This window comes from Heterocephalus glaber, unplaced genomic scaffold, assembly GCF_053883595.1.
Source record: "Heterocephalus glaber isolate CG9 unplaced genomic scaffold, H.glaber_assembly_v1.0 deba00000331, whole genome shotgun sequence".
Classification (NCBI taxonomy): Eukaryota; Metazoa; Chordata; class Mammalia; order Rodentia; family Bathyergidae; genus Heterocephalus; species Heterocephalus glaber.
Window position 1 is genome coordinate 20,494,667 of NW_028258142.1, and position 19,128 is coordinate 20,513,794.

The following is a 19,128-nucleotide window of genomic DNA, read 5'->3' on the forward strand; positions in this document are numbered from 1 at the left end:
TGTAACAATAGCTATAAAGAAATAGCTAGGGACTCTAAACAAATGTCTCTCCCATGCAAGATATCCCTCACCTTAAGAGGTAATGGCATTAATCAGAATAATCTCTAAACATTTTATTAAATTGTCAAATGTTTCTATAAATAGCAAAAATACTCCCCTTTCAGGAATGCTGTGCATGTTTTTGACATTTGTACTTTTGTACATGATCAGCATTTACAACCTTGGAAGAAATGAGAGGTATTGTTAAAATTTTAGGTATTTTAAAAAGATGTCAGTTTATAGCTTCCTTACTCTTTTATTCTGTAGTTATGTATTTCCATACCAAATATTCTCTCTTTTATGATCCCTTAAACTTAAAAAAATTTATGTATACTGTGAGGTGAATTGGACCATTTCTATGTTGCATTGCATTTGAGTAATACTTTGAAATGAATGTTCATTCTCAGGGTTCCAAAATTAAGTTAATCCATATGTAATTGGGAACATTCTTAACTGGACCATCTTGGTTAGCATGAGAAGGACAAATTATTTTGAAGAACTATTTAGCAAACCCTGAATAGCAATTAAATGAGAAAAGACTAAATTTCTCTTTAAAATGGATTGTTGCCATAACTTAATGTGGCAGTATGATTTTCTACTTTTAATTGCTTAGAGTGCACATTGTAAAGTAGAATTTTCTCTTCTGAGAGTAGATAGTTTCAAAATTTTGTACCATTTATGCTTTTTAACATATCAGTAGTTTGGTTTTGTAATTTCTTTTGTGATCCCTTTTCTTCATGATGGATAAAAAGCAACTAAAGGTTAGTAAAGATACTGTTGTACCTCTTATACAAAGAAGACAAGATGACTGTCTTGGAGAAACTAAGTATTTCTCTTTATGAGAATGTATGACCTTATCTTAATTTATTATGCTTTCTTTATAACAGAGCATTTTATTCCCAGAACAGTTATACTTAACACTGACACTTAAAGATGTTCCTTTTTAAAAAATTCAAATAGTTAGAACTTTCCCCCATATTCCACGTCAATATCACGATTCAGGGGGAGTTTGAACCTAATGAATACACAGTTCTTCATTTCACCCTCCCTAGCCACCACAGGCTTCATGTTGTTTATAGTCCCTTGCTTGCACATGTCTTTTGCAATAGTTATTGCAGAAGAAATTGATTACAGTGCTATCTTTTAGCAAATAACACGTTACAGTGTACTGTCTATCATAACTGTAGATGTTCAGTTGCTTAAAATCGCCTTCATCATTTAAAATACATTTTCTTTTGTCTCTAAATTAGTATGAAAATGCAGACAGTATTTCTTTAATTAAATGTGAAGGATTAATCAATGTAGACAAGTTGTTTCATAATAGAAAAATAAATAAACAAAAAATGGAATATTTACTTATTAATTCTTTTACGTTTAAGAAGAAAAGTGTTGGAGAAACAAAAAATTGGTGGTATTTTGACTGAGTTGCACTGAGGTTTATACCTAATATCTATTAATCAATATGAGAATCATCTAATGCATTTTTACTATACTTTCACATGCTGTTTTCAGAAGATGAAAAATTTTGTTCATCTCCAGAGTAGAACATGGAAGAGAAAAAATGGCAGCAATATATCTCAGCTCTCCTGTGTTCTGGGGATATGTTTTTTTTTCTTTTTTGAAACTAATCAGGATTTTCCAAAGTACCATCAAAGTAAAGTATTATGTATAAAATGACAAATATTACTTTCCTGTCTCCTCCTCGCTCTTATTTTCACTGCTTTGCACTCCTGATTGCAGCACCACCTGATGAGAATGAACAATTAACTGCGTAATTATTCCAGTCACACCGGCCCACAATGAAATCTTTATTCTGTGTTTACAGCAATCTTTGGCAGAGGCTGTCTTGCTGTTTCTAAACTAAGAAGAACTGCCCTTTGGCTCTTCTCTGCATCAGCTGCCTTGGTTTCAGCCTGGGATGCCAATAATCAGACTTCCTTTTCTTCCAAAGTAGACATTTTTTTTTTAGGGTGAAAAGACCTATTCTAATCACCCCCCTATATATTCTGGCTGATTTATGTTCTAGCCATTGCAGCTCTTCCTTCCGTATCACTTTACATTTTTTCCTCTCTCCATAGACTGCCACCAGGCAAAACTGCATTTTAAGTCCAAAACTGTAAAAAATGCATAAACAGTGTTCACTACTGTGAGGGAAAGAAAAATGTAACTATTAATTTATGGGTAGAGGGAAGTCAAGGAAATCCCTCTTGCTCTTCTAAACTGCTAATTTTCTAGCTCAAAAGGCATTCAGTAACTTCTTCACCAAGAGAAAATATATCTACTTTTCAGTGGCTCTCTTGATGACTTCCATTTACTTAAACTTGCCAACAGCTGCAGTCTTTGAGAAGCTTCAGAACTTGAGGAAATATATCAGGGTCTGAGAGGATATGGCTGAGTGTCTCTGAGGTGGTGAACTACTGCACTGTGATACTCAGGAAGAGAGAGGAGTCACTCCAAAGGACCAATCCAAAGGTCAGGAGAAGACAGTACCTTCACCTAACACAGGTGTGCGAAGCACCTTATTTAGTCATCTTGGGACCACCTGAGTGTCTTCTTTCTGAATCTGAGAGCAGAGAACAACCTGTATCAGGTCCCTTACCATAATCTGCGCAACTGATTTTTCCAGAAACTTTTCACTGCTTTGCAAAGATGATGGCATCTTACTTCTCATCCCAGTATTCAAGCTCTATGTGACAGTTCCCCTAACAACCCTTCAATCTCTCTTCTCAGCTCCCAACATCTACTGTAGTTACACTGCCTTTCCAGTGAGAACTCGGTCGTAAAATTTTACTGAGGAGAACGGTAGAAGAGGGTGTGTTTCAGGTGTATAAACACTGATTAAATTCCTGGGCAACTCTCCCCAAATGAAAGATAATTTTTCTACAAGTATGCGCAAGAATGTCAAGAATGCTAAGTCATTTTTATGTTTGTACTTTCCTTTTCCATTTTAATTTTACATTGCCACACAGCACACATGCTAAAATATATCTCAACCTGCAGTGTAGCAAACTTTTTACAAAATATTAAAACTGCATATTTTATAGTTTGACGTTCTCGGATGCTCAAAGCATTTTTGGGGTAGTGCAGGGAGGGAGGGAGATAGATACAAAATTAGATCATCTCATGACACAGGCCTATTAGAAAGACATGGCTACTTGTGCACTGGCAAATAGGAAAAATGAGAAGCACTGAGAAGAAAGGTCACACCAAAGTCAGTGGCCACAGCTTAAGCAGACTCTAACACCTTGTATCCAACTTATAATACTTCCCACTTGCTCTTTATTTGTCTCTGTTTTTCTCTGGCAGGAAGGTATGTGGCCAGTGTGGAGGCTTCACCTCATCTCCTGCGCTCAGCTTAACTCTGTCAGACTGTTTCCCCACATTGTTGCCCTGATTTCTGCTTCATCAGCCGGCCAAGGCTGTGCGCTAGAGATCTGACCAGAGGCCAAGCTAAGTGGAGCCAATCGCAGGTGTCCTCGTGGCTTCCGCTAGTGTTGGCACTGAAGCTGCCCCTTCCAGGGAGCACGCTCCAGGCAACTGCAAGGGTCACACTAGCTAAGGAAAAGACTTTCCCAGGTTTTGTGAATCTTGAGAGGGAAAGCTGGGTCAAGTGTGAGGTTCAAGACGTTATGCCTCCACAGGTCTACCACCAGAGAAGGCTGAGGAAGGCGAATGGATACAAATTCACCTATAAGCAGAGGTGCAAACACGTCATAATCGCAACTTTTTTATTGCTTTCGTTATTCTTAGGTAAAACCAATTCCTTAGCTGTGTTCCTGGCAATACCACAGCCTTAAAGAAGTTAATTTCCTTTGATGGAAACACATCAGAGACTGGAGGCCTCGGGACATCATTTGTTGGAGAGGGGATAAAGACTCACTTTCCAGGCGATTATAATAATCAAATACAGTATCAAAAATCCTTCCCGGTATTTGTGCCAATAACAAGAGCAGCATTAATAATAATAATGGCAATAACACTGTAAACTCTGAATCTGCCCAGCAACCAACTCCCTAGTTCTCGGGTGTCCTCCTCTCTTACTCTGTTCCTGGGCTCAGCAGGTGGAGAAAGGGGGGAGGAGGCTCTGCAGCTGCCTCCAGCTGCGCTCCAGGTTCTAGCCGCGCCCCTGAGGCGGACGGCTGGGCAAAGGTTCTTCCTTCAGCCTAAATCAAGCCCACAGTCTCCCGCTGCTGAGAACAAGTTGGGATTCCACGGTAGCGTTTTCTTTGCAAATCTGAAACTTTAACCCAATCTGATCCCTCCCACCCCACCCACCCACCCCCGCTCTACACAAACATCACCACCGAAAAGCAAAGCCCAAACAACCCGCGCGCAATTCAGAGCTTTCCCTTGGACTGCCAGAGCCCGGAGACAGGAAATCCGGGGAGTTGGTGATGTCCGGCAGGTGGCGGGGACGCGAGTCACCATCACATTCCCCTCCCACGGCCAGAGCTCCAACGAGCGCGCAACGCCGGGTGCAGACGCGGGATCAGCCCCGAAAGTGTCTGCGTATTCAAAGCCTCAGTCTCCGGCCCCGCTTTCTGAGCATATCCCTAAGCGGGGGACTTAGCACTCTCCCCTTGGCAGTCGGAGGGAGGCGCCGCCGCCTGCAAGGCAAGCGAGGGCGATGCCAGGACCGAGCGCCCCGCAAGCCGCGCTCCGGGTCCCGGATCCTCAAGCTCAGGCGCGCACAACCCCGGCTCCTGGCGTGTTGCGCCCCAGCTTTCCTGCTCTCGGAGAGCAGCTTCTTCAACCCAGGCAACCCCTTCAAGCCTTCTTCCCCACAAAGTCCGGGGAAGTCGAACTCAGGGTGGCACGTAGGCTCGCCAGGACGGCGGCGAGTTGTGGAAAAAGCGCCGCGCAGAGCTGGACCGTGCGCAGATGCCAGGGCCGCTTCCCCCAGATTGCGGGCGCCCGCGCGCCCCTCGCCGCCCGGCGCCTGGAGCCGGGGGACACGCGCGGCCCGACCCGAGCCCTCTCTTTTACCTGGCACAGCCGGCGACTCTCCCGACGTTCAGACTCCTCCGGGGCGAGCGTCCAGCTCACATCGCTGCCTCCCCCACCCGGCAGCCGGTGTCCCGCTGGGTCGCTTCGCCCCTGCGGCACCGCCCCGCCCCCCACCCCCCTTCCCCCACTGTCCAAAGTGTCACAGCTTTTCTGCCTTCGGATGTTTCGCAAAGTCTTCTCGCGGTCTCCAGGAGTTGGGGGGGTCAATGTCAGGCGCTCCAACCCCGCCGTTGCTCTGGTCCGGTCTTTCGCGGTCCTCAGCGCTGGACGGTGAGGAAAGCCACCTCTTCGCGGTCACCCTCCCCGGAGTGCGGTGCGCGGTCCGCTTCCCCTTCCCCGCGCCTTCCAGAGCCCGAGTGGCTGCCGAATGCCTGTGCCGCGGATCCTCATTCCCGTGCTCATGAATATTCTGACAGAGGCTAAGGCTATTGAAGTAAATTGAATTAGCCAATTGGTGCCAAGAATGTGTGCTCTTTCCTTCTGAGGAGCAGTCTGGAACCTCACCAGAAGAAAGCAATTAATGTCCGGTTGGCACCCCGTGGTTTAGACCAGCGAGGAGCAAAATGGGTTAATTATTTAAATGAAGTTTAAATACCACATTTAAATGTTTAAACTCCTCTATTGGCTGAGAGAGTAAGGAAATGCTAGCACAGAGGGCATGAAGGAAAGTAGGTAGGAAAGGGAGGCTTATCCACCTCAACTTTCTCCTGAAGTTGAAGTGATTTGTTTTTCATACATTTTGGATTCTGGAAAAGCAACGGGTAAAGAGAACAGAAAAAGGCAGAGAAATGGGAGCAGAAAGATGAGTACAAACGCAGGTTTAACCTTGACCTTGAAGATGCAGCGAACTCTAATAATTTCGAAGAGGTTTGAGGAGAGAACAGAGGGAGAGGGAAACCTCACTCGTTGATTTTAAAAGAATTTTTACGGGTCGTCAAATTTCTTCTTTGGCCCTCAAAGCAAAACCATTGAATTTTAAATCTTTAGATTAAGTAGGGGCGGACAAGATACACTAAGGGTCAGAAGTTTCAGACGAGGAAGCTGAGACCTCCCTACAACCAGATGGTGAAATCACCCAAATCACACAGTGAATATGATAAGGCCAGTCTAGAAGGCAATGCCAGTTCTACAGTTCTGAGGTCAAATAAACAAGACCAACAAGAGAATCACTTTTCTTTTGTTCTGATGCCCACCCTAGAATGCCAAGTTATTCATTACAGCCTGGGTTTAGCAGATGAGCAGGCTGGGAATCATTGCCTGGTCCTTCATCTACATTTTTAAAAAATCTAACAGTGAGGTGCTTTTAGGATTTCCATCTCCATCACTGGTTTTCTAAACATAGAAAGTTATTTTTATTAAATAGGTTACTAAATGATCTACTTGTGTTCTATGGCCACATGATCTATGATCTATGTCTATAAACAACTGATAAAACTACATGCGTAAATAACTGGTAAAGTTCCAGGTGCTACAATAGAAATAAATGTCCTTATTAAGTCAACTGAACCATATATAATAGTTTTCAGCAGGCCTAAAATCAGGATTGGTAGTTATAACAGTAATTATTAATATGAGAGCAGCTAATGCTTATTAAGAACTTATATGACAGGCATGTACTACGTGATTCATCTTATTTAATCTAAATACTCTTTTCATTGTATACTATTATTTCTCCATTTCAATAGATGAGGCAGGTGAGGCTGAAAAGTTTGCCAGTGTGCCCAAGTCCCATAGTTTATAAGTGGTGGAGATGAACTTTGATCCAAAGTAGCCTGATCAATAGGCCACAAGCAGCTTATACTGCTAAAAGAACAGAACAAACAAACACAAAACAGCCAAATCAGATCAAAAAGGAGATAAGTATGAACCTAGGTTTAACCTTGACCTTGAAGATGCAAATGACTTCAGTGATTTCAGAGGAAGATTGGAGAGACATGGCAGAAGAAAGAAACCTCATAGACTTTTAAGAATTTTTCCTTAAAAACTCCCTAAAGAGATGATTATTAAAAAGAGAACCAATTTCCTGGTATTTTGTTGAAATGATTTGTTCTTGGCAATTAATTCCTTACCAAAACTTAGAAAAAAGGAGATTTCTTAAATGGTTTTTTAGTCCATTTTCTGTTGCTATAATAAAATATCTGAAACCAAGTTACTTGTAAAAATGGAAGTTTATTTGGCTCACAGTTCTGGAGGCTCAGAAGTCCAAGAGCATGGTGCCCGCACTTGGTAAGGGTCCTTTTGCTGTCTCATAACATGGCGGAGAGCCTCACATGGGAAAGAGAGTAAGCATTCCAGCTGTGGCCCCTCTTTCTCACCTGATAAAGCCAATAATGTATCAGGAAGGTCTCACCCTCATGACTTCATCTGATCTTAATTATATCCCAAAGGCCCTACCTCTAAAGATCATTAAGACCTGACTTGGGGGTTTAAGTTTTCAACATCAACATCTATATATTTCCAACTTCTAACCTATTGTCAAACACACAGTATACAACACGTATGTATTTTTTTTTACTTAAGATTTTTCAGACCTATTATTAATGAGCTAGAAACAATTGTATTTTGTTTCTTCCGTTTTTTTTAATGTGAGACATCACTAGAGTTAAATGAAACTATCCTTAAAGAACTAAAAATGGACTATAATATATTGGATTAAAAGAAAAATTTATATATATTATATAAGGGAATTAATTTTAGTACTACAACTTTAGGGATAAAAATGGTCAGGTTAAATCTTTCAATTTATCTGTTTAATACCTACTAAGTGTAAGCTGCATATCTGTCTATTCAAATGTTTTTTGTTAAAATCCACCCCTGAAATTATTTTAAACAGTTTAGGATTTGTCATATTTTATTCTTTGAAACTTTGGTTGGTTCAGAACCTTTTATTTTTAAAAAATGACTGTTTTATCCTTGTATTAAATACATGCAGTTTTCCTCTTCGTGATTCATCCCTTACAATGCTCTGTTAGTTCCTTCTTTTGTGAGAGAATCCTCTTAGGTTTTAGAAGCAACATTTCACAGGAAGTCTTCAGAGTTTGGCATGTTTATTTATATGAATATGTTAACATGATTTTAGAGCCCATAAAATACTATCAGACTGAGTGCTTTCCATATTCCTCAAGAGCTTCAGTTGGCAGTATGGGGTGGACTGCAAGTCCAGGGTGGGACACTGGCACTGAGTAGGGGTATGAGGCCGTCTCCGATAAGCCATTCTCCTTTGTAGTGAACCAAACTAGAGCCTCTACAAAGTGGAAATAACAGTATCCTATTTATTGAGTGCTTTGCTATTTTCAAATTGCCCTCCCACATTCTATCCCATTCCATCGTACCCACTGACTACCCAGTGAATTCAGCATTCATGTCTGTATTTCACTGATGAGGAACCTCAAACTCTCAGAGGTTCAGTCATACCCAGAGCTTCTCCTATGAAGGGATAGAGTAGGAAGTTTAATCCAAGGACAAAGTCACCTCAGTGAATCCATCTTTGATATCTCTCTCTTGTCCATCCTTGTCCTCCCATGCATACACAATTTCTTTTTTTCCAAAAGAAATAGAATTTCCTCCTTTGTTCTCCTCTAAGACTTCTCATATATGTAAACAAATAATTGGAACACAATGTGTTGTCTCTGCCTGTAACCAAAAGCAATGTCAAGTCATGAACTTTGTCTTAATCCTTTTGTATCCCTGAATTTAGCTGAGTGGGAGGTGCTCAGGAACCCCACCAACACCAAATCCAGCACACTTAAATGTGTCCCCTTGATTTTGCTGGACTACTAGGATTACAAAAATAGCTGCCAGGTGCTCTAGAAATTTGAAAACACCATATAATGATATTACTGTTATTCAAAAATAGATTGAGAAACAAATATAATAATTTTAGCTTTGACCTCCGGCTGATAAATCCTATGAGTGAGAAAGTAGTTTGGTAATTTTTATGTCAGCCACTGTTATTTAGGATATGGGTGGATAACACTTGCTTAAATTATAATCAGTTGGTTAACAGTAATACTAAACTGGCCCATTAAGCAAGAAGGTATTAGTCTGGGAAAGATGAGTTGTGTGTGTGTGTGTGTGTGTGTGTGTGTGTGTGCACATGCATCTCTATGCACTATATTTCTGGAGTTTAGAGTATTTTCTGTGTGCGAGCAGCTTCAACCACTAATATAGGTGTATTTCTCTATGAAACAGATCTGCTTTTCCCATGTGGGGATGATCTTTATTAAGAGCTCCCAAGGTTACCACATTAATGACAGAGTTAAGGGTCTTGACCCTTATTCAATGCTATTTTCACTCCACACTGACCCTGGTCAGTAGCCACTACTGTACAGTGTGGTTTATGGTTTTAAGATTGAGATGAGAGATAAGCAGCTCAATACCTCATTATAATTAGTCTCCTGAGTCAGCTAATACCCTTCTAATGCAATTTGGTGATCCAGATTATTCAGTATTATCCATTGAAGATATTTTTAGATGTATAATGATAATTATGTAGTAGAACTGATGACAATGACATACAAAAACACTTTTGTGGCTTCATAGTTTGTCTTTCCCATAAATATTCATTACTGAACTGTTGTTTTGGTTAAAAATGACACACATACAACATTCATAAAATTAAAAATTCTTATTTATCTACAGGTTCTTTGTTTTCTTTTTTTACTATGTACAATTCAGATGATGTTTCTATTCTATACTGATTTTACTAAGGCCATTTGCAGTTTTGAGTTACCTTACTTTTAATTTTATACAACATATATAATCATTCTGTCCTTTGAATTTGTGAGTCAACCAGTGATTTTCAGTTTTTTGCAATAGAAACTGGTTCCTTCCTGGTTGATGTCTGTCAGTTCCCAGCTATATCTCACTGTGTTTATTAATAAAATAGATGAATAAAATGCATCCTACTACCATCCTACCACCTCCTCCAAGAAGAACTAGCTGGCGAAACACAGTGCTTGTGACAATATTCCGGAAGTTGACACTGCTGATCCATTCAATTGAATCTGACAAACTTGAATACAGTATCCTTGCCACAGGCAAGGTACTGTGTTGGTTATTTTAAATGTTTCACACAGATATAAAAACCAATGACTGCTCTCGAGGAGTTTATAATCTGGGAGAGGGGGCTTGATATTTAGCAAAGGAAAAGATCTAAAACAGAAATGGATAGTTCCTATTAAAACCATAATGAAGTGTTGTGGGAGGCCTGAGAGTAGTGGAAAAAATGTTTCCAGCAGGAAAGGGACAGGGATTTTCCATGGGAGGAATAAGGGTTGATCAGATTTCCAAAGAATAGCCATTATTAGGATATGAGGAAGGGATGGAGTGACCCTGGGAGTAGAGGCTTGGAGCTGGGAAAACATAGCAGGGATCTGAGGGCTGCTGTGATTGCATTTAGTTCAGGTGCTTATGACATTGACAGGAGGTAAGACTAGAAAAGGGAGATGGAGCCCAGAGGGCCTTGGATACCATGCAGGGAAAACCATGTGTTATTCTAAAGGCAATGAGAAGGTGTTGCTTTTCAGCTGGAAAGTGACACAACTACAGCTGTGTTTTTATTTGAACACAGAATATTTTCGAGGTGGGAGACTGAAGGGCTGGGGTCCAGCTGGAAGAACTACAGGAGTAGAAGCAAGATGTAATGATGATCTGAATAAGAACTGGAAAAGGAAGTGGAAATAGAAAAGAATCATAGGGTGTATGAAATAATGTTTCTACCTGTCCCTCCTGGTTGCACCTATCTCAACAACCTTTGATACACACTCACACACATGCACATGCACATACACACAGGCATGTGAATAATACATTCACAGTGAGTTCCTCAAGAGCATGATTTGAATTTTTCTCAAACCGTGTCTTTCAGCATCTAGCACAGTACCAGACATTTTGTTGGCTGTAGGTAACTTGGCTGAATGGAATTAAAAGCAACTAACATTGGCCATCAAGGAAAATAAGGTATTGCAAAGTATTGGTCCTGGCAAGTGATGAATTTCAGTAGACAAACTACAGATATTCTCCTAAGTCCTCTATTAATTGGTGCTAGAAAAAAGAGCACGCCTGGGGTTGAAGATGACTTTTTATTATCGAAATTTCTGAGATGAAGATAATCTGGCAGAGCTGATATGGATGTAGCTGGAAAATCACATGTGGACCCATCTCCTTTCTGAAGCCTAGAAAAAATGTCATAGGACCTGCCCAATGTTTTATCAAGGTTGCCTTTTAGTGGTTTAAAATATGTGGTAGGCAGGAAAATGGTCCCCAAAGATGTACATGCCCCAGGCCCCAAAGCCTGTCTCCACTTTAAATTACACGGCATAGGAGAACTAAGGGTGTCCATCAGTTGATATTCAAACGGAGAAGTTATCCTGGATTATCTCATGGGTTTGATGCAATCAGAAAGGCCCTTGAAAGTGGAAAAGTGAGTCAGAGAGTCAGAGTATTGCAGTGTGAGATCTATTGGCCAGAGCTGGCTTTGAAGATGGAGGAGGGGCCAGGAGCCATGGAATAGGTGTGTTCTCTAGAATCTGAAGAGACAAGGAACCATTTTCCTGAAGTATGTTCAGAAAGGAACATAGCACTGCTGGCATCTTGATTGTATCCCAAATGATACACAGTGCATTAAATGTCTTCTGACCTCCTAAACTACAACACAATTCATTAGTGGTATTTAGAGCCACTAAATTTGTGGTTATTTGTTGCAGTAGCAATTGAAAATTAATACAGAAGGATAACTAGCATAGTTACTAGTTTGGATATACTGTTGCATATTAGGATAGATAAACTCCAACTACATTCACTGTGATTGTGTAGTGTCCTGAGATTCAATGATAGAAATGTGTTTTGTTATAAAATTCCAAAATCTTAGTTGAATATATTTGACAGTTTTAGTAGTTATGAAGACAGAGTGTGTGTTCCTTGCTTATGTCATACTGTGTGTGATAATGAGACTTATGATTTTAAATTAAGCTTCCTGTATAGTCCTTCAGACAGTACTCCTAGATATCAAGCCACCTGCTTGAAAGTTGTGAAATGCAGCATCATGTTCATGACCTTGTTTGAGCTAACTAATTTGTGTTTCACTGAGACTAAGCAATCTTGTTCAAACTGTCATGTCTATAGTTCACTTTAAAGTAGCATATCTTTTAGAGGAATGTGTTTAGTTTCTTTCCTACTTTTGTTATTGTTATTTGTACTACATGTGTCATGTGAGATGATTAATAATTCAACAATGAGAGTAATGAAAATATTAAATATTATATCTTCATATAAAGATGTAAGTTGTCAATAACTGAATGGCAATTTCTGAATTTTAACATTGTACATGTTTGGGTTATTATTTTAGTTTTGATGCTTCATCAAAGAATAAAATGGCAGAAAAGACATTTGAATTATATTCACTAGTAATTTCGCATGTTCACTCAGCATGACACATAAACTTGATAATCATTCCATATTCATAACAAATCCTTTAAAAGCTAGGCAAAGTGTGTGTTATTTAAAAATAACACTAATTTCTAAAATTAGCTGGGCTATAAATTAATTTTTGAACAGGAGCCTTTGATAAGTGAGTGAAGTCCTCACATGCAGATAGAATGACTGTGATTTTTGATATTCAGCCACACCAAATGTTAAGAGAACATAAAGCAGTCTAAAAATAAAGTATAAAATAAGATGACTAATTTTATGTGGAGAAGTTTTGCAGATGAAGGAAACTAAATTTGCAAGTCCTTTTGTAAGTAAAAACTATTTGTTTTCCTGACATTATTTTGAAATCTTTATTTAACATAATTGCAAGAAACAGCTCTGAATATGCTTATTGATAACCTATTAAAGGCAAAGTTGTAGATTATCTAAATTAGAGGATTAGTGCTATATAACACTGGGAAATTAATAGCCACTATTTGCATATTTTGTAGTCATCAGAAAGCATTAAAAGATGAGATAAGCAGAGAGTATGGCTAAGAAAGCTGCCCATGGAGTCTCATGGTCTGAGTTTAAATGTTGGCTCTGCTACTTGCCAGTGACCTTGAGCATGTTATTTAACCTTGTTGTATCTGCTTATCTTGATATGCAAAATGGGTAGAACATTAGCACCTTCCTCATACGGTTCTTATGAGGATTAAATTGGATAACTCATGATAATTTCTTGGTACATCCTGGCACATAGTAATCACTTATTAAAGCTTACCCACTTTATTAATAAAGTTATAAGTATCTATCCATTTCTATATTTTTGAATATCATCTTTTCAAGAAAGGTGATGGAATTTGTCAGTATAATTTGTATCAGTATGTGTCAGTATATATGTCAGTATAACTATTAAAATAATAAAAATCATAAACATTTTTAATATAAAGGAACTTAGAGATGCTCAACTCAATCTACAACCCTCTCAATACAATCCTCTCATTTTATTAATGATCACAAAGTCTTTTTTTCTGTGTGAATTTATAAACCAAAACAAGTTTATAAAAGCAAGTAGTCTAATTCTTGCTCTTACAAGTGAGCAGTTTTGCCCAAGTGGGACACACAGAGTGAAAAGGGGCAAATTGGAAATTGAAATGTTTTCATATGAGGATATCATGCACTAAAGCATCAATTGAAAATTTGGAAGGGGCCTCCTAGGTTTTCTTAAATAGGAAAAGCACTCATTTCTGAAACTAATGGGGTCAGGAATTTACTATTGCTTCTACACATTAATGGATCTTGGATAAACTATTCTTTTGCTTGCACTTTCTTATCTCTATATCTGACATCTGACCAAACTACCTACCTGAATGGTCAGGAGCTCAAAACAGATCCAGCTGTGAAAAACATACCAGGAAGAGGTTGCAATGTTGCCTGTATTGCCAAGGAATCTAAAACATTCACGAAGGCAGTTCAATCTGGAGGTGGCTCCAGTTCTTAAAGTCTCAGGGTTAGTTGCTTTCACAAGGTCCCTGCGCTAGAGCAGAAGATTTTGTATATAGCTTTTTTATCACAGATAAAGTCTACTAGAGTGGGACCTTGGAGGAGATGGGAGACAGCAAGAATGTAGGAGACCCTGATGAGGATGAAGAATGATAAGAGAATAAAAGAATGAGGAGGAGAAAAGTATGATTGTGGTACGAATGACCAGTTTGTCTACTGTACTTTTCATATAGTTTATAGATAGAAAGGAATAAGATAGAGAAGTACAGGAAATCTACAAAGTTTGTGAAATTAGAAGAGAGCTGTTAACTCCATTGAAGGTACATTTGTTCAGAGGATTCTTTTTACAAGGGATAGAGAGAACTGTTCAACAATGAACTATAGGCTAAGTACCTATGAGTTTACATAGGATGTACCAAGGGAAGTTTTTTTCAGTATATCAAATTCTTCCCAGTTTGACATGAGCTATGGATCAATAGAGAAAGTAGATTTATTTTGGCAATCTTATGGGAGAAAAAGGAACAGGACTCTCTTAAGAGAGATTTGTTGTGGTTTTACTTAAAATACTTAGGGCTAAAAATTCTCATCATGCTTACCAAACATAAAACAGTGGGATTGAAGCAATCAGGACTTCTTTTGGGATGGTGATATTTTTGGAAAAGAAAAAGACACATTTGGGGTATAGAACTATACCCCAAAGAAGATGGAATTAAACTACTTTCCAGGAATTTTTTTACTCAGTGAGCAAATGGGTAAAATGCAGCTTGATATGTTGAAGATGATGATGATGCCAACAGCACCAATAATGCTTTTTACCATGTTCCAGACCCTGTACTTGCCTTTTGCACATATATCATTTAACATGCATCACCCCTGTTTAAAAGGGCTACTGTCATTATCCCCGCAACAGAGGACGGTGAGGCATAGAGAGATTGTCTAATTTCATCAGACCACCAAAACAAGATTATAGGTGCAGCCTAAGGAATGAGTCTAGTAAATAAGATGCCAGTGAATGTTTTTCAGGTGTTGAAAACAAGGCACAGGGAGAACCTCTTTTATTTTATGGTACATGTTTGCAGTACATGCAGTTTACAGTCATCTTGGGGAGTGGGTACGTGTACACATGCAGCTTGTTTTTTGTTTTTTGTTTTTTTACATCTCTTTCCCCTTCCCTACCACCTCCCCTCCTTCCTCCTCTAAATCCCCTTTCCCCATTTTATGCTTGTTGATATTATTAAACTTATGTTATATTTATGACATAAAATGTTTACATTTATTGATGTTATTAATTTCCTGTACATGGCATGTCTTGATTTATGAAGACAGTGTAGAATCTGTGGACAACCAGGAAGGAAAGAGCGCCAATATCATCTGCCAGGCCCATACAATCCTGCCGCTCTAGGTGAAAGTCAGGATAGTGTGAGGCCAGCCGTAGAAAATGAGGCTAAATACAGGGCTCCTAGTAAAGGTGGAGAAGTCATAGAGAATTAATGACCACAAGAGCTGTGACATGTGGGATTAAGAGAGCTCCTGTTGAAGAAAGGATATGAGAATTCATTACCTTAGAGAACATATCCACAGTGGAAGAAAGGTACAACCCTCTAAAGTAATGAATTGGAGAGACTCGAGGCTGTAAGAATGATTAATCTGTAGAACACAGGATCCAAATTCCAGAGATAAGAATAAAGAAGAGAAATAGGAAATGACTTAGCATAAACAGGAGAAGAACGAGCCCCTCAAGCCCTCTCTGTTTGAACACAGTGTGTAAGGCAAGTAACTTGGCAGTGAAGTTGGCCCCTGGAAGCTGTGGGCAGGCAAGCCCCCATGGGAGGTGTGAAGGCATAAGGTTGCAACCTGCAGGAGGCACCTGCATAGTAAGAAATTATGTTTGTGGTCTTCATAACACCTGTCAATAGGATTTATTTTGGGATTAGGAATGGTTTGGTTAGGTTTGGGGTTAAGGTTAGGGTTAGGACAATGGTCATTATAAGTGTATGACTTGACATCTGGGATGGAGATTATATGCTAATGAATTAAGGAGAAAAAAGCTAAATGTGTAAATGTATTGAATAAAGAACTGTTTCTCAGTGAGGAATGTTATGGAATTGAAAATAAACAAAAAGTAATTATTGGAGTTAAAGATTTAGTCAGTGTGCAAATATAGCTTGAAGCATCTCTCTTCATTTTTTTCTTTCTATGCATACACCTGTCAATAATAATTGTGACAGTTAATGCTGACTGAGCGCCTACAGTGCTCTAGGATCTGTCTTAAGAGAGTCACATGCATTCTTCTCAACATCCCTAGAAGTGTTATTATTACCACTGTCTTTCATATGGATATGGATACCTAAGTCAGAGAGGAAAAGAACCATGGGCAAAGTTACAGAGGTAGTAACAGCAAAATAGGAAGTTGAGCCCAAGTCTTTTGATTGCAATCTATGCCTGTTACCACTCCTCTCAGTGCATACACAGGCACAAATTTGTGGGACAATAAATTTCCAGAATGATAAATGACCTCTCAGAATTGATAGATGTCTGTATGATTTTGACTGTAAGATGTGTGAGGCTCTTTTAGTCCCATTTTACTCATTGGATTGCATTTGCTGAGTGATTATATTAGTTATACTAGTTGATACTAGTGATTATACTACTTGTTGCACACAACTTACTCTAAAGCTTTTGATTGCTAGCAGTCTGCAGTAGCTTACCATGAGGCCTCTCCTCAGGATGCAGGGAATGAGAGCTGGCTTCCCTTTCCTAAGACCGAACCACTATGTGGCAACTGGTTTCCACTAGAGCATATAATTCAAGGGGGGAAGAGAGGATCCCAGATAGAAGTAGCAGTCTTTTTTATGACCTAACCTCCCTTACTTTTTCTAGTGAGAAGCAAGCTGCTAAATTCAGCTCACAGTTGAGGGAGGTGCTCACACAGAGTTTGCACACCAGGAGGTGGAATTATTTGGAAACATTTTGGCTACCTTGATGATCACACCTTCTTAGTAAACATTCTTCAATGTTTCTTCAACCCAATTGCCCTCTTTTTCTGTTCCTACAGTAGTGGTGGCACTTTAGACTCTTACAACAACTTCTCCTTTTTTGTTCACCCATTTCCCTCCCCTTGTCTTTATCCCTACATTTTGTATACTCCCTGTTCAGTGTCCTAAAATACCATGGCTTCAAACTTATACTAGTTCCTACATTTTTTTTTTTATCTTCAGCTCTGAACTCAGTCTTGAGCTTCCATCTAATTCACTGTCTACTGAAAACCTTAGCCGGTCCCATACCCAATCTGGCTAAAAACCAAATCCACAACATATTCTTTGTTTTGTCCCCTACAACTCTCCTTATCTCAAGGAGTGGCACAACCGTTCATCAAGTTGCAGAAGCCAGAAACTTAAAAGGCATACCTCAAAAACTATACTTTTAGTTATGCTATGGGTCATAACAGTCTACCCATTCTAATTCCCAATTATTTCTTGAGATTATAACCTCTTTTCTATCTTTACTACTGCCTTTTCTAATTAAGATCCTTATCATCTCTTTCCTGGATTATTAAACTAGTCTCCTTGAAGGACTCCCTACTTACAGTTCATCTCTTTTCAAACAAGTTATCTAAAAATCCAAGTGTGGTTAAGTTTCTTTTCTATATAAAATTGTGTTTGGACTCCTCAGTACCTACAGAATGATATCTGGAAGAGATACTAGTCTAATGGAAGAAATAAAGGCTATGGAATCAGACACAGCTGGGCTCAATTCTGATGCCATCATTTATTATTTGATTAAGGTTAGCCACATTAAAAATCTTTAAGCCTCAATTTCTTCACCCATAAAATGGGAATACCTGCATTGCAAATCTGTTAGAATTAAATGAGATAACAAACAGCTGGACAGGAGATAGTTTTTGTTAATAGACTGACTGCATGAAAGATTTTATCTCTGTTAAGAAAGTTAACACATGCATTCCCTTAAAACTTCAAGTTCTTTTTCTTTCTTGACTTTGCACATGCTGTTTTTGTTGTTCTTTTCTGCTTAGAACTTTATTTTCTGCTCACTTTCCTGACTATTCTTTGGCTTGCTGTTAGGCAAGCTTTGGCTTTTCCTTTGACTGAAAAGTTTTAAATGAGCTTTAAAAATTAGGATTTTTTATTAAGTGCTGCTGAGGCAGGAGGATCACAAGTTTGAGCCCAGCATGGGCAACTTAGAGACTTAGAGAGAATTTGTCTCAAAATAAAATATAATAAAAAGGGCTGGGCTGTAGCTCAGTGTGAAGACCTAGGTTCAATCCCCAGTACAGGAGGGAAAATAATGATTTTTAAAGCTAAGTTATTTGTCCAGCTTCCTCACTGAGAGCAACAACTGTCATCTCCAGCCCTGGTGCCAAGAAAGTTGCAATTGAACCAGACTTCAACATTTTTCTGGCCCTACTGGTTGTCCAAAGCCAGGCTGAATCTACATATCCATATCCTCTGGCTTTTGTTTTATACCTTCTAGAAGTTGAAATCCTTCTGTGTGTTAGGGTAGGTGTGGTGATAGACTAGCTGCCCTCCCAATTTAGCCTAATTATGAATAAACTCATTTTTTTCCCCATTTTTATGTTTTTTTCTTGTACTGTTGATTGTCAGGGAGCCAAACAAATCCAGATAGGAGAGGCCTAGATTAAAGCCTCTGGCCAAGCCCAGTTTCTCTTCTGTTGAAACCTTTTTGATCATTGTCTACTAATGGAGGATCTGGTAGTTCTTTCCATGGTGGAATGTCTTCCCCTGGATGCAGAAAAACATGTAAAACTGTGGAGTGTAGAGTAGATCTTTTCATCAAATCCCAAATGCCCAGCACAATGTCTATTATAGAAAGTAAAGAAATATTTTTTGAAAAAATCTATATCCATGAACCACAAAATGATGTTTTGATCAACAACACACTGAGTAATGACAATGGTTCCATGAGATTATAGTGGAATTGAAAACTCCTTGTCACCTAGTGACATTGTAGCTGTTGTAACATTGTCACACAACACATTATTCATGCATCCATGATCATGCTGGTATAAATAAAAGTTTAGCGCATATAATTATATACAGTTCAAAATACTTTAACATTGTCATAACTATATACTCTTCATGTATTTACAAAATGTTTTATCAATATTTTAGAGTATACTACTTATTT

The 19,128-nt window shown here is 39.0% G+C and overlaps 1 protein-coding gene across 3 annotated transcripts in view; it reads right to left on the reverse strand.

The window, feature by feature from the left end:
* The window catches only part of Cdh20 (cadherin 20), a 248,265-nt gene extending 242,693 nt beyond the window's left edge, over positions 1–5,572 (reverse strand). Inside the window, exon 1 of one of the 3 annotated variants that reach the window (XM_021239251.2) lies at positions 5,026–5,572. The gene's annotated coding sequence lies outside the window, so the exon portion shown is untranslated. The remainder of the gene's footprint in view (positions 1–5,025) is intronic. The other 2 variants (XM_021239250.2, XM_087191935.1) reach the window with 2 other exon arrangements.
* Positions 5,573–19,128: the final 13,556 nt, after the last annotated feature.